Source organism: Etheostoma cragini, chromosome 15 (genome assembly GCF_013103735.1).
Source record: "Etheostoma cragini isolate CJK2018 chromosome 15, CSU_Ecrag_1.0, whole genome shotgun sequence".
NCBI classification, from domain to species: Eukaryota; Metazoa; Chordata; class Actinopteri; order Perciformes; family Percidae; genus Etheostoma; species Etheostoma cragini.
In genome coordinates, this window is record NC_048421.1 from 9,426,342 (window position 1) to 9,443,153 (window position 16,812).

Below are 16,812 nucleotides of genomic sequence, written 5' to 3' on the forward strand. Positions count from 1 at the left end.
TTTCAGATAAGCTGCCAAGCGGCTGCTCTCCCCTCTCTCCTCGCTCCACCGGGCCCCGTCCTCTGGCCCCTGACAACCGCTCAACATGCACACGCACGCACACACACAGACACATACACACACACACAAGTACATGTAGCGACACACATGCAAGCATGCTGAGGATTTAATTAAATCATAGAGTCCCGTCTCAACAGGTCTGCAGTGACCCCTCTGACACCACCTACACACTTCCAATTACACAAACGACCAAATGCAAAGTTGCCAAATGGAAAAAAAATGCAACAGCTTCAGCCCTTTTTTCCCTATTATCCTCAAGAAACAGACTAAGATTTCCTCACAATTCCAGCTTGTCCGCTCCATCTTTACACTGACACTAACAGCCCCAATCAGCAATGTACATCTCTCAGTAAATCCCTCTTTGCAGGGGGAAAGAATGAGTCCGCTACATGACAGTCCAACTGCGTCAACCAAAAATCAGATCTTTGCAAAATATCAAGCATGTGTAGAAAACAGCCCCTCACAATATAATAGACACTTAAAGACATCCTAAGACCACTTAACACACAGTGCTCTTTGACCACATGATGGAGATCGCATCTGTTAAAAAACCCAGAACCCTTTTTTTTTTTACAAGAGGAGACAGAGGGAGAAAACCAGGGCTTCAACTGGTGAAACAGCCGGTTACACAGACCAATAAGACACACACGTTTCTACTTATCCCAGATAAATCAGAGAAGCTCCTTTTCAAAATGACACCCACTCATGTAAATACAAACAAACTCACAAACAATCAAGCAGACTGTAAGTGCGTGGTATCTGCTCCAGACTGGCTGAGCTATAAAGCAGGTCAGGTCACTGGTCATAAAGGGGCAAGAGACCTCAGTGGTGCTCTGTGGACTGGGAGGGCTAAAGGGCAGACGGGGGAGCGAGGTTGTTGTAGGATGTGGGTGGGCATAAGGGTTTCACGGTATACAGACTGACGGGGAGGTAAATGTGTAAAAATACTAATGGGAAATCTACAATGCACAAAGTTTTACATGATGAAAGAAGGAACACAGCTTTGAGGTATAAATAAATAGCATATGTACTGTATATTGGCATGTGTTTAAGTTTGTGTTTGCATCTGTAATGTATGAGGTGTGTCTCTGAAGTGCTGGTGGCTGCTTGTTGACGGCTGCGCAGCCCCGGAAGAGATGCGTTCCGCGTTAACCCTGGGGTTCAGCTTCAAGGCCCCGGTCTAGATGACCATTAAATGACCTGTCGACGGGGGCCTGGGAACATCTCAGCAGCCATGACTGCCTCATAGGGGAGAAGAGAGAGGAAGCGTTGGTACAGAGGACAGAAAGAGAAGAGGTGAGGGGCGCAACCAGGACGACCCTCTCTGCTGTTAGGTCACTGGAGGAAAGTCTGGTTCCCGTCACAGTCCCCAAACACAGACAGCGGTACACATGTTACAAGGAAGGGAGAAAGCTAACCGTTTTGCACTCTCAACTAGCAGATGATGGATTATCCACCAACATCGGTACTCCACAGATGTACATTGATCAGAAAAATCTTGGCAAATAAGGCACTAATAAATTAACAAAAAAAACACAATGAAACAATCCATGACCGCCTGGAGGCTACTTTACTTTGCAAGTTGGCAAAATAGAGTTAGCTTAGTTTGCAAGTTAAAGTAGAGGAGACAAACCTTCTTCTGTTCAGTTATCCCCTTTCATTAACAAATATCTGTCTTTTCAGGTTAAGTGCTTTATTAGCTGACCCATTAAAGCCTTTCTCTTTCACATGCAAGCCAATACTAATGGCAAAGACAGTAATACATACACAAATAACAAGAAGCCAAGGTGGTAAAATCCCAATTATGAATCTTCAGTATTTTTTGGACATTCGGGTTGCACAAAATTTCTATCAATATTTGGCCTAAAAATACATCTTTAAATTCAGTGGATAAACCACAGAATTGAATTATAAGGTTCTAAGTCAGCCGTGGATATAATCCTTTGCACAGTAATTATTCTGCATTCCAGTGGCATAACTTAAAAGTCATGACCATAACTTCAGCTTTGACTTGTCTCCACTGAGTCAGTCACTCCACACTGTGCATTGATTTGTTATAGGGAACAATTTGGACATGACGTCAGTCTTAGGTGCACTCTAGTCTATTTTTCCTACCGTGGAAAAGCCACAAGTGCAAACTGTTGCTGATCTACCATGCACACATTGAACCACTCAATAAAGTCTACTTTAAAAACACAATCCACCAGTAACAGGCTCAATGAATGACTTACTGCCCTGCTCATATCCTGTCCAGCTAAACAGACCGTGGTCGCTCTCGGACAGACACTCGGCTGCTACAGAGCAACAACACAGCCGATGGCTTGGAGTAAGCCACAACTGAACTGAGAGATCACATGATCTGGACGTTTGTTTTAGAACATTTTTGGCAAATTTTGCTCAAATCTTTAGCCAAAGTTCCCTTGAAGAGCTTGACCTTGTACCAAAGCTCACATTGGATGATCCAAACCATTTTCAGACCATACTTGCCCAAATGTGTATGACTGTGTGTCTTTGTGTGTGTATGTGTGTGTGTGTATGTGTGTCTTTCCTTCATGGACAGCCAAGACAGAATTATTGGAAATGCTAGAACCATAAAACCCAGTAATTTACGGACAAAAAACATTACCGTTTAATATTTGTTTTTCCTTCAAGCCTAAGGACGTGTGTGCAAATGAGTGAGAGGGTCGACTCAAGAGAGGGGACGAGAAAAATAAAGAGAGAAATATAAACCCTAAAACAACCTATTCAGACCTTTTTTTTCCCACTCTTGCTCGACTAGAGCTACAAAAACATTCTTGAGGCGTTCAACAAAGCGCTTTTCATTGATCGTCATTTGCCCATGTTTTGACTCCGTGGTGTCTTTCAGTTCTGCTTTATCAGAGCCAGTTAACAGAGTTTATCAGTCCTGCTGTCTGCCAGCCTGTGGGTCTCTGTATCTGGAGCCAAGCAGATCTGACTCATCTTTATGACACCCACTGACACAAACACACACTGACACAAACACAAACACACACACTGACACAAACACACACACACAAACACACCTTGTCGGCTGTAACTATGTGTCCATACTTGCTCTTTCTGGTCCACCTAAAATGCCATTTTATCAGTCTCTTTCCCTCCCCTCTCATATCTAAAAAGCTGAAATTTGACTCCTGCTTTGTGAAAATCTTGTAGTTCTATTTGAAAAAAGAGAGAAAAAAGGGATCTTTTTTTGTACTCAATCACAAGATGGGGACTTTCAGGGCTGACAAAGTTGTTCAGTTAGGTAATGCCATGGAAATCAAGTTTTGCATGATATCAATTGTACACTATTCTAAAAAATAAAAAATAAATCCCTTTTCCGCGTCATGGTGTAGATCTAACTAACTCAAAATGATTTCAGCATCGTACACTCGGCCTGCCTGTGACCCCACGGTCTGGGTGGACAGCCAGTGCATGATGGTCTGTGTTTTACTGTCTTACTGTCCAACACACCCACATTAAATCATCTGCTTTAATGACCAGAGCAGGGATTTGTAGAGTGAACAACCAATAAAAACCTCACAGAGCAGAGCAGATTTACTGTATCAGATACGGTAAAAGAGAGAAACTGAGCGAGACCGAGAGTAGTCTCGAGATAAGATCACTATCACATTTGTGTAGTAAATCACAACAGCTATGAGTAGCATCATACGTGTATGTGAGTGCAAGTGTCCTTATAAGAATGCTTTGAGCTCTATCATGCTACATCTGGGTTATTAGACAGAAAGAAGAAAATAAGAGATTTTTACAGAGGACACTGTAGCCTTGACTTGATAGCCTTGATGAGCTACAACTGGTACGACGAAATCGTCTCCCATTACTGCCAGTTCTTTTTAGCATCCCCCGCTCACTTTCCACCATCTCTATCTGTATCTTGGTCAAGAGACAAAACACATTTTTGGACCACCCATAAAGAGTAACCCTTGCCTAATGTACAGTTTGGTATTTCAGCCATGCAATGCCAACAAACCTCAAACATTTCATGTGTATAAACCTGACATTGTAAATAGAAAGGGTTATCGTCAAAAGGAAAACAGAAAACTATGCAATTGACAATGTGTCACAGTGATGAACACACACTTCTAGTGTTGTCTATGTAGCCACCATCTCTTAACAATAAGCAGGGTTGAGTCTGACCAAACGTTTACAAGCCCACATCCAGCCTCAGCCCCGACCCTTCTACAGCTGCATGACGAGGCAGCTTTGAGCAATTTGTTAACACAGCAAATGCATATTCCTCTAGAGGATACAAGTAAGTGGTGCTCATGTTGCATTGAATTACACTCAGATGGGCTTTAATCTCGCAAACAAGGATAAGGCAGAGACAGTTGTGAGATGAAATAACCGCCCCCCCCCCAAGAAAATCCCCCAAAACAGTCATAGCTTGTACACTTCTGAAACCAATGACAAAAGAAACAATACACTCATTCTTTTCATTTAATCAACTTCTATTTGACCTCTCCTCCATGTGAAGGCCTGCCGATCCATCTTTTCAAGCTATCAGCGCTGTTCCTCCCAGCTCTGAAGGAAGGTTTGTTATCTGTGTGCATGCATGCCTGTGTGTTTGTTTTTATTTAACCTCCTTTATTTGACTAGGCAGAAGGCAAAATTACTCAATGATCGTCTGGCAAAACCCAAAAGGGCTTTTAAAAGAGGCATGGCATCGTCATTAAAGAGGCAAAAGGAGAAGGAATAAATCCTGAATGCATAAGTGCAGGAAAATCGCCACAACAGTTTGGAAACAATGCATCAAGGCAAGACCACACAGTTTGCATGATGGGCGGTGGGATAAAATAATGTAGTGTACATTATTGAAATACAGAAATAAAGCATGTAGGAGAGGAAATAGTTACTGTCAAAGAGAATACCTGTAATACTGTGTGTATATGACTGGATGGGGCTACAGGAGTTATTGGACTGTGCGTTCCTGGATATGAAATGAGAATTTGCACAACAGTACGACCCTTTCTGACTGCCTGTGGGCTAAATGAGATCTGACCGACTGACTGTCTGTGAGTCAGAGATGTGGAAATCTTTATTTTACTCTGTGGTTCTATTTAGCACTTAAAGATATGAATTAAAATTTTAGAGAAAAGGCTGCACTCTTTGAAAACAAAGTACAACTGCATGATTGATAATTATAAATACAATGAAAAAGTTTGCAATAAATATACAAATACAATATACAAAAAAACGTTAAAATATTGCTTGCCCATATTACATATACACTGCCCAGGCCTTGAACTTATTAATCACAAAATATTTTAACAATGACCGTCACAAGCATCAGGATGACCTGATGTAACCTGTAGCACATAGTTGCTCTCATCCCTCTGATAGAGTTTCTGTCATAGTAGTAATACAGCAGTGCAGTCATAGTGAACATACTGTATCTAAGCTGCAGTCACTTTGCTTCCCGCACTAAACCACAGGCATGCTGCTGTTACTCAATACCTGACATACCAGAGAGCAGGGTGAGTGGTAGGAAGGAGGGAGCACAACAGGGTCGGTAGGAAAGATGGAAATGGAGGAAGAAGGGAATGGGAGGAGGGTTGTGCAAAACAAGTAAAGGAAAATAGTTTTTATACTTGTACGGATTTTGTTTTCTGCTATTTGCTTTTCCGCAAAAGTCCTATTTAAGGTGAGAACAGAGAAACTTTACTCCTTCAGGTGGATGTGAAAACAACCTCCTAATGTTAAACTCACTTATTTATCATTCAGCACAGTGAAGCTAAAGCTTCCAAGGGAAGTATCAATAAGCGCAGTAGAGAAACCCCAGAAATGATAGAGTACACACACACACACACACACACACACACACACACACACACACACACACACACACACACACACACACACACACACACACACACACACATTTTAGTGTGGAGTGGGGCCTTAACATTAATGTTGGAAAACGACAAAACTACAAAACAAAGAATGTGAGAAATAAAAAAAAATAAACAGAAAAAGGAACAAATGCAAAAAAAGAAGCTCACGGGAAAATACCACTTCTGGATGACCCCTGCTCAGTAACCGGGGGGATGGGAGGCCCCCCACACGCTCCCTCAAGCCAAGCTTTTCCCCCTTGGATCTCACTCCTTCTCCTTTAGGCCTCTCTACTCTTCTATCACTCTTATCAAGAGAGAATCGATAACCAGCTGTGAACTGCTCTATCCACAAATGCAGGACACTACAGTTGACACAGCACCCATGTCTGGTATAAAAGACTGTGAGAGTCTACATAGCAAGTCATACAGTTGCTAAGGGAAACATGTTCTCAATAAGTTTATAATGTAAGCTGGTAAACCCGGCATTGTTTTCATTCTTTCAACAATAAAATTTGCACTAATGGCTTGTCCAGCTCTGAGACATGCAACGCCCAGCTGTGCTATCTGTCTCTGTCTCTCTTCTTAATGAGAAGTGCCAGCGTGCACAGAATCAACAGACTAGTAAACCTCAAAGTGAACTATGGTCTGACCTCTCTAGGTCTCTGTGTGTTCGCTGTCTCGCCCTCCTCTGCGGGAAAAAGCTCCTGCAATCATTAAAAGTTTAGTGTACAGATTCTTGAGGTCTTTGTGTTGAGGGCTTTTTCATGTTGTTCACTGACATAACTAGCTCACATAAAGCTCTCAGCTAGCTCCAATGAGGCCCAAATGTCACAAAAGGGCCATGAGGAAATTACCAAATATGCCCCAAATCATAATAATAATAAAAAGCACAAAAACAAAGCAATAAACAAAGCAACAAACAGGAGCCAGGCACATATTTTTTGATATTATGACATCCTGTCCCAAAGCAAGGTTTGTGAAACTTGTGAGACCGCCTGTCTACCACTCCCTCTGACTTACAAATGGTGAGAAAGGGCAAAATTATATTTTGGGTGAGCATCCTTCTGCTCTAATTTTGGGACACATATTCCCCCATGAGTTCCTCTGGGTCCAATTAACCAAATATGAACTACAGTATGTAAACAAGATAATAAAAATGTGCACTTGTTTTAATAGTGTTATAAAAAAAGGTTCCTCTAAAGAAGACAATGGATATAATGGGTAAAGCTGGCATATAGAGGACAGGTGGGAAGAGTTAACAATTACCTTCTATCTGATGAAGTGGATTAAATTATAGCATTATGTGTTTGTTCTCACACAAACAGTGACAACTTCTGCTTTGAGTACACTCATTATTTATCTTTTTATTGGCCATATTGCTCCGTCACGTCCAGGTCCCTATGGCAGCCACTAAATAACCATGAATCTTCCAAGCTTCTCCTTTCCCATGTTTCTCCTCCTCTGCGTGGCACTCCTTCTCACAAATGTTTTCCTACCTATAGGGTGCTTAGGTGCTGTTGGAAGAAAGGCAGCCTGGGCACGGGGGTGTCTCACAGCAGCCCACACATAGTGCCGTCAGAATGCATTTATGTGTGACGGGAAGACATGTAGTTGTGGACGGAGGGAGATGGAAAGCATCTGCACAAAAAACACATGAACACAAATGCCAATGCATACGCAGATATACTAAAAACTAACAAAGACCACACTCACATTCCCAACTCAGCACGGGAGAATGAGGAGCTGGGGCTCCATCAGAAAATAACCCGGTACAATCATTCCCAGGATGTCCTAACGGGAAAGCAACACATGATTCACAAACCCCTCCCTCTTTTGTGCTCGCTAATTGTGCTGAATAATACAAAACATGAGTAACGCTGTACATATCTATACCACATAAGTAATGTCAAAGAAACAGCCCACTACAAAATTCAAATGTAATCATTATCTCACACCAAAGGTTTATAGACCACCAAACATAAAGCTGTCCTGCCCACAAACCTCCAGCTCAGCCTTGTTCCTTCCATATCTGGTTTACGTTCCCAGAAAAAGAAAAAGAAAACATCAATCATCTTTGTTAATTGAGCTCAAGCAATAATTATTTTGCCTCCCACAGCAGCAACTTGTCTTCTTCCAAGACCTGAGCTTTGTCACTGGGGAAAAAGTAGAACATAATGAAAAATATTTTTGGTAAAAAATGGCACAAGCTGTTTTTTCAAAATGTAATTACATTTTTTTTCTTCTGTTTTGGAGCTGTAAAAAGACATCCCGCTAACTTAAACTTTACAAAAATGAAGGCATGTTTTTTGTTTCAACTGACAATCTGTGTGGAGTGTGTGAATGAGTGAAATGTCATTTTGTGGTGAACTATCCTCCTAAACTCTTTGCACTCATTCTCCCTGACTCTCTTCCAGTCTTCCCCTGCAGGAACAATTTCCTTGTTTGTTCCCTACTTTTCCAAAGTCTTAAACCCACAGCCATGTTTTGAACAACCAAACACAAACACCTCAAACCATGACAGACGCTTGTGTTTCTTAATCTACAGACAGTGATTATGGAAGGTTAGCCCGGTCCTACCAGACTCTGAGCCACTCTGGATCTGCCATAACCAATCGCAAACATTTGTAATCGTTCGAGCGATCGATCGTAACATCGGCTTAGCATCGCTAGCGTTTGCCTTAGCCAACTCATTCACCACTAACGGAGCAAGCTGGAAATCAAACTTTTTCTGAACCCCGTGGGAAGGAGGGCCACCAATAAAACTCAGTAAAGATTGTTCTTGATCAGGCTTTAACTTCTAGATATTCGGCAGCGTTGCCACAACGGACCAAATGGCTTTGCTTGCATCTTTCTCCGCCGCCATTACGGCTAGCACACGACCTCAATGCCATTGTTCTCAGCCACTCCCACTGTTTGCTGATTGGACCTGTAAAGATTTGCCCGGAGAAAATCCAAGAATATACCGCAAATCCAGACATAGTACTGAAGGAAAATGAAAATTGAGCGGAAGTACGTAGGATGGCGGAGCCAGGCTAATGGTAGGTATGACTGTAGTATGAATATACTTGTGTCTTCATTGTGGTCTGCGTTTGTTCCATGACTGGGCGTCTACTTGGCAAGAAGGTAGTGTGGTGATAGATCACAGGGAGCCCATGCTCTATTCACTGTATACACTACAAAATATAGCATGCATAGACTAAACACAGTTGAGTTAACAACTAAATGATTAGGAACACACAGATCAAGAGAAAAAGAAGGAAATGTATTAATGTTGTACTCTAAAACAATCCTAAAATCAAAGCAAGAACAAATTGTCACTGTAAAATACCCTCAAGTCTCTGATGTGATAGAAAAATATAATTAGTTATATAAAACCATAAAAATCCATTTTGTTAAGGATTATTTTGTTTGGACGAAGTACACCTAACGAAAATTCTACCACTTAATACTGTTTGAATAAGCATACCAGACTGTGAAAACACTAAGGACATAATGACAAAGACAGTGTAGTCTGTTTAGAGCCAGTTTAGCCTTTCTGATAAGCTCTTTGTCCCAGTGTGGACCGGGAGATAAAACCAATCTATCGATGCTTTAGTCCGTCGCAAACACAAAGGGTTTCTATCCCTGTGTAGATCCCTGTGTCAAATATGAACTGATCTTCACAATCGTTTTCATTTGACAACTGCATTACTCATTGTTTATTTTAAAGTGTACCTCACAATAGTATAATTCCAAACAATAAATCATGTTTAAGCTTAACATCTACAGTGGGCCTGTCCAATTTGTGGCCCGATCTTTTTTGGGCCGCGATCAGGTCAGAATTTAATTTTGTCTCAACGTTCTATTAACTCAAAGACTGGCTGCAGTTCACTATCTGTAAATGTAAATGTGCTGTATTTAAATAGCGCTTTTCTAATCTTAACGACTACTCAAAGCGCTTTTACATCTACAGGAGACATTCACCGTTCACACACATTCATACACTGCCGTACAAGGTGCCACCTGCTCATCAGATAAACACTCACACACATTCACCCTCCGATGTGCCCCTGATGCGCAGCATTCAGTGTCGGCGTTCAGTGTCTTGCCCAAGGACACTTCAACATGGGACTGCAGGGCCAGGGATTGAACCCCCAACCTGCCGATTGGCAGGCAACCGCTCTACCACTGTTTAACATTAGTTAGATGGCGTGATGGGGGGTCAGCGCAGATCTTTATGATGACAAGAGTGAAGAAGAGGGCTGAGGAGAAGCAACTAGCTAACATGGATAGTATGAAGCATTGGCACACTGAAAAGAGAAAGTTTAAAAATAGTTGGCAACACAAGTATTTTTTTTTATAATAATGAGTCTACAACCGTTTGTCTTATCTGTTAACGAAGAGTGGCTGATCTTAAAATATATAATCTCCGTCGTCACTGACTGGAAGCTGTTGTAATAAGAACTTAGATTTGAAATCTCTCTCAGCCGCAAAAAAAACATTTATTTCTAACTATATTGTGCTGTTTTGGTTTGAGTTCACTGCACATTTGTCCTATCTTCAAATTGTAAAATGCAATATTGTTCAAAATAGATCAACATCATGATTGATATTGAGATACTTGAGATTTTCACAGAGGATAAAATGTAAATAGTATGCAGCAGGAAATGTTTCGTCTGCTGGTGTCTTTTGTTTGGTGAATCTAATAATACAGAGCATTTTTGCCCAATAGTCACAAGGTGTGAAGTTTTGTTTTGCAAAACTGTATAGTTTATTACTTGTGAATATGTATATTATTATTCCTTGATATGTGAACTGTCAACTTCAAATCTATTACATGCAAATATGCAAAATATTTCAATTTAAAAGGTCCACGACTTGAACGTTTAGTTTTGGCCCGTGGCCCTCCACCCAGATTCATTTTTGGCCCTTGAAGGGGAAGTATTTGGGCACCCCTGATCTACAGCAATACATGCAAGATCCATAAATGTTTGGCAAAGCTGAAGCAGTATAAACGCTAAATCATGTAGGCAAGAAAATTACTCAAGAAGTCAGAACTAATGAAGCCAATGTAAACAAAAGTGAAGCAGCCCAAAAAAAAAGGAATTAGGATCTAACTAGCATGGGGAAAGAGAGAGTGATGAAAGCCTGCTGGTTGAGGAAATACTATAGCACAAGTTTGTCCACACACACACAACAAATATGCACACGAGTTAATGCTATAAAATCTGAAAGAATGAGAGAAAATGCGAAGGTGTAAGGGGTAATTGTGGAGAAAGTATTTCAAGGAAAAAATAACAAAAAAGACAAGAAGAAAAAAAAAACTGGCACCTCTAAAAAAAAATAAAACCGAATGGTGCTGTGCTATAAACCGTTAGCAGGCTGTGGTTGGCTCAGCAGCAAACCAGTGTGTTACGGGTTCCCCTGGGCAGTGTAATGCAGTGGGCTGTATACCAACTTGCCATTTCTTTACTGGGCCAGGGTGATTAGGAGCCCAACGTGCTGACGGCACATGCAGTAATGCTGTTCCAGCCACTAGACTGTGATTTACACCACTGACCAAGCAGCTGCGACCATCCTGTCCTGTAATGTGCAAATATGAGGAACAGATTCCACAGCCCTTTCTGTTCTGGTCATTTAACTCCAGAGCGGTCTGGATTCAATATGTGATGAGGGTGGGTCTAACAATGTATAATGTTGTATGTTTGAATAAAATGCCGTTAATTCCTTCACATGATGAACGGAACAATTCACTACACAAGTTTTTTATTTGTTTAATTTTTTCATAACATCTTTTTTTTTTTTTATGACATTTCAATTATGCTGCTATGAATTTACACTGAAAGGGTGAGGAAAAAATACGTTCTTAAATATTATGAATTCAATGTTGTAATGAATTGTGAGCAGAAATTTAGAAACATCCCCAGGGTGTCAACAGCTTAGGGGGATTTTATGTTTTATAAACACAAAAAGTAGCCCACCCATTGTTGGTATTGAAGGTGGATTCTGATAAATATCCTTAAATGTGACAAGGATATAAAATTCAATTAACAAATATTCAACACATTTAGTATCTCCCCACCATGATGGTCTCATGGAAGTGTGGAGAAGTCTTTGTAATAGCAATTAAAACATTGCACGGGGAGAAGAAATCTACAGATTATAACACTTGAATAACATATAATAACATAAAATGAGAAAAAAGTAAAATAATCAGAAAAGTCATGTTGTGGTGGCTAGTCAAACATCTGTTGAATCAATTTATGTTTTTTTTTGAAGTGCGATAAATTATGCCTGATGAGGTAGGGATTAAATTCTAGAAAATCTTTATATTAATCCATCAAGACCAAAAAATATTGAACTGCTTATTATCAATAAGTTAAATTGCAAGTTTCTCCACCTTTGTTTACCCTGAGATAAAACTGTTATTAGTTTAGTATGGACTTACTTACTTGCTTACTCAATTTATTTATTCTAATGTGACAACCAGTTTTGGCAACAGTCAGATCATGCTGACTTTGAATTTGAGATTTCTTTCTCAGTATTGTGGCTGTAAAACTCAAGCAACAAATGAACTTCTGCAGAAATAAATAACAGGCAGTAACCGAGTACCTGAGCTCTGGAGACACTGGTCCTCCTCACTATCCAACACTCACAAGCTGAATGACTAAGATAAATAACTCTCCCTTAGTGTTACCTGGATAACCTCAGCTCTGGTGTTGTAGTTTGGACATGGAACTCTATGTTTATGAGGGGGGGAAACAGAGATTGACTGAGAACGAGCACTGATTTTGTGAGCCTGTGTGATTAGGTGCAACAGGGAAAGATTTATTTCCTTCTTTAATTCTCCTGAACACGTAAAACTCAGTTGTGGCTACAACTGGGGAGCCACATCTGGACCCTGCGGGACGTGCGTGAAATCATTTCTCTATTCCTGCAATTGACTGTAATGCCTTGCAGATGGTATGTGTGTTGCATATAGAAACTCCTATAGTACGAGCCGAAGGAGAAGGAGAAAGTCAGGAGATTTTGTGGAGACTGCTATCCAAAAGTTAACTGTACAAAACACATAAGCATGGCTCAACAAGTAGAGAAGAACTCAAGTGTCCGTTGTCCAGAGGATAGGGTGGGTGGGTGTGGGGGGTTCAGGAGACACAAGCGGCCGCGCCGGGGCCTAGTTGATTATTATTTTTCTTGTGGAGTCTACGCCTTCAGCTCGAGGGTTGGCAAAAGTTTATCCTGGTTTAAATTATTATATTTTTTAATTTCTTGTCGACAAGTGGAGAGAACAGAAGCTTGGCATTAATGCGTGGGTCAAACTTATGCAATTATTAAAGCACTGTACACAAGAAGCTTCAGGTTTCTGGTTAATTCTGTGACATGTGGCTAAAAGTACACATCGGAGTTGACACAGTTCCTGAAAGCTATCACCTTACTGCACCTTGTTGGGACTGGCTGACATTGAAATAGGCTGCCAGCTGCCAACGGGTAGTTTGTCACTGGATTCGGAAGTATTCAATAGCTTCAAGCTTCAAGATGGCTTTGTGAATGCAGCAAACATGTGCTAATGTGCACTGCACGTAGACTGTGGAAGTAATGGACAGTTCCTCATATGTCAATGATGAATTAGTGTGGATTATTAAGTGTGTAAACACTTAGAGATAGATTGTCACATCTTTTTAAATCATATAACATAACCACAAATGTTTACTGTGTCATGTATTTGAGTTTAAAGGTATATTTTGTTTGATTTGGTGTGATCCGGTCCCAAAATGTGCCTTGTCAAAGTGTCTGTAAGCATAATGTTGAAGTTTCTCAACTTGCTTATCTTTCCTTCAGAGAAGCTTTATAAAATGCATACTTCAAAAAGCAAAGCAAGGTCACACAAATGAAATGTAACTAACCCCTATGAACAGTAACACATGAAACCAGTAATGTGTCTAGCTTAAAACAGGTCGTGCAGGTAGGCATTAAGATATAGCGAACTAAAAGGAGGCAGGAATTTCTCTCCTCAGCGCTCAGCCAAGTTGCAAGGTGAGTTGCTCGCAGTTCTCCGGTGTGTGCAGGAGTGCGTTCCGCTGCGGTGCGCCTCGCCCCTCCCATCCCTCCGCTTAAACTCTCCTCTGTGCTCACCACCAATAAAGCGCTTTTTGTCCAGGCAGTCAGCACTTGAGTGCATTCCTTGACGTGGAAGTCGGTGTATCTCTCCAAGAATTTGATGAAGACCGTTTGTTCAAAGTTTAATACGTTCACAGAAACTTTTTTAAAGGCGTGCGCACACGGGAAAAACAAGACTGGGAGTTATATCGGTGAACTGCTCCGCCTGGATAAAGGCACATAAGCGCGACTGCGGTCACAACTTTAAATCTTGGAACTTCAGGGTAAGAGTTTCCTCCTTTGACTGATAAAATAAGTAAAAGCATATCGTACTTGTTGGATTCTAACGCTTGAAACAGCGTCAGGACGTGCGTAAAGACGCGTAAACAGAGTTATGTTGACAAATGCGGTTGGGTGATGTATTAGTAAGTTTTAATAGATTAACTGCGCCAATTAACTGAGTATTTTTAAGCGCAAAATCCAAACTCTTTGTCAGGTTTATGTCGTGTTTTTACTACAAGCCACCTGTGATCGGAGTTTATTTATTTAAGTTATGTTTGTTTGTCCTGTGCGACAACTCCTTTAACGAAATCTCACTAGTATAATCCAACAGAGACTCACTGAGTTTCTGTTCTGCTCAACAGTAAGTTGAACAATATTATAAAATCGTGTTTTGCTTTGTCACTGTAAATAAATGCATAGGCTATATAGCATCATGCAGAAAAGAAAACAAAATGAATCAACATGATCGCCCCAGTGACTTATTGGGTGCAACATGATTTTATTGGCGATGTGGGCGCCACTAATGCTTCAGATCACCAAACACTGACAATAAAACAGTATTTGGGATATGCGTAAAACGCGAGCGTGTGTGCTGAGCTTAAGGAGCAGTCGGGGCGGTAATAAGGCGGGCTGGTGTGGGACCGCAGGACGCCGTGCAGCATGCAGGGGCCGAGCCGAGTGTCTAGACCGCACCGAGTCGTGTTCACCGCAGAGGAAAAGTTGTTTTTGGACCCACACTGGGGAACGTCCCACAACTAAAAGTTTAACAGGACAACAAGCGTTGAAATGGTTATGATATGCGGGGGTCAGATAATGCAAAGTCAGTTCATTAAGTATTTTATCAGCAGGAGGTTAAAACCCGATTATCTTGACAACATTTCGACTGCATCCTATCTGGAGACAAGTGGAGGGTGATATTGTCAAGCTCGATATATGGTACCACTAAATCATAACTGCAGCAGACTATGGATCACAGCTTCCATCTGTTATTTTAAGTTTTCTGACATTTTTCTCTGCCAGTTTTGGAGGGACGCTGCAATATTTTAGGAACTAAGGACTAAATTGGGGAAAGTGCCAATGCCAAGCCTGACAATTAGTGATGCATTGACTTGATGTGTTTTTTTGCTGGCAGTGGCTTAAGAACAAAAACAAATCTTGTGGAATTTGTGACACTACCAAATAATCTACAACACCAATATGGTATGGCATAGTTGTGCCAAGTGTCAGTCACAAGCATAATTGGTGTCACCCTACAATATTAAAAAAGCCTATCAACAGTTGCTCCTGTTATAAAGATGACTCCATAACGCCATCATCATTATTATTATTATAATAAATAAAACGGTCTACTCTGATTGAAGTATGAACAAGTTCAAGAGCTGGATTTAATCGATTTTAAGTCTGTGCAGTGGAGAGACAGATGAATGAAACATGGGTCAGATGTGAAGTAAGATACAAGCAGAAATTAGAGAGACATCACTCTCCTCAGCATGTGTGCAGCAGAGCAGTGAGCGATGAGGTCAGATTCCTGAAAGATTAAATCTCTAAATGACCTTCTCCACCAATAAACCAACATCTAATAGAGTGACATGACTCAACACGTTAAAACCAATCGCTTTTGCACAAAGTAGAGTTATAAAGTACTGCAAGAGAATTTGTTGACTCCAGAAAATTTCATCTAATCTTTCCAAATATTACGGCAATATATACTTTAATTATCTTAGAGGGATCTTTAAAGAAGGAGCCTTATTGTGTCCCAATTTTTTTTAAACATTTTCTTACAAAAATTCTACTTTCGTTTTTCTTCTTTCTTGTTGCAGCAAAAAAATGTGATCAAACCAGTCATTGTTTAAAGCTAATCTCACTGTGTTAAAATAACAGTTAACAATGAAATGTCATGATTATTATGTAAAAGACCGGAAAGAACCAGAAGCCCCAAGACCCAACTCGGAATCAATCATCATAATATAACTGAGTTACAAAATTCTGCATAAGCTTTTTGTCTCATATGCTTAATTCATGTAAGAGCAGTCTTCTGACCACCGTCCCTCCAGCTTTAAGTCAGATTACCATCTTTTACACAGCCCCCACAAACAGGCACAGAAAATTGCCTAATCTGTCCTGGGGGCAAAACAGGCTGCGTAAACTACACCAATAGCTCCGCTATTAACCCCTACCCTTGTTTCCTTGCCATATGTTTCCTCACAGGCTGTCATTATGCTACAGGAGAAGCTACTGTATCATTGACAGTATATAATCGTGGTAATTGGTTTATGTTAGGCTACCAGACACAGCAGAGCAGCCACAGGATGCAGATTCTTATTCACTAATGTGGAGAACGTTAAGGCTACTGTGATGCACAGATTGTAACACTTACAGTACAAGAGAGCAGTTGTGCCGGTGTAGTTATTTTGTGATGTAGAGCTTGCTGCTTTCTGCACCACTCTCTACACAGCAGTCTACAGTTTTGTTTGTACAGTCACTTGTTGACATTGACACACTTCACACTGCTGAGAGAGAGAGAGAGAGAGAGAGAGAG

The 16,812-nt window shown here is 40.8% G+C and overlaps 2 protein-coding genes across 3 annotated transcripts in view; one reads left to right on the forward strand and one right to left on the reverse strand.

Annotated features, from left to right (window-relative positions):
* Positions 1 to 16,812, reverse strand: part of coro7 (coronin 7) — a 105,138-nt gene that overhangs the window by 15,183 nt on the left and 73,143 nt on the right. The gene's annotated exons all lie outside the window — the stretch shown is intronic.
* vasnb (vasorin b) overlaps positions 13,934 to 16,812 on the forward strand; it is a 23,232-nt gene continuing 20,353 nt past the window's right edge. The window contains exon 1 of the mRNA XM_034894389.1: positions 13,934 to 14,275. The gene's annotated coding sequence lies outside the window, so the exon portion shown is untranslated. The remainder of the gene's footprint in view (positions 14,276 to 16,812) is intronic.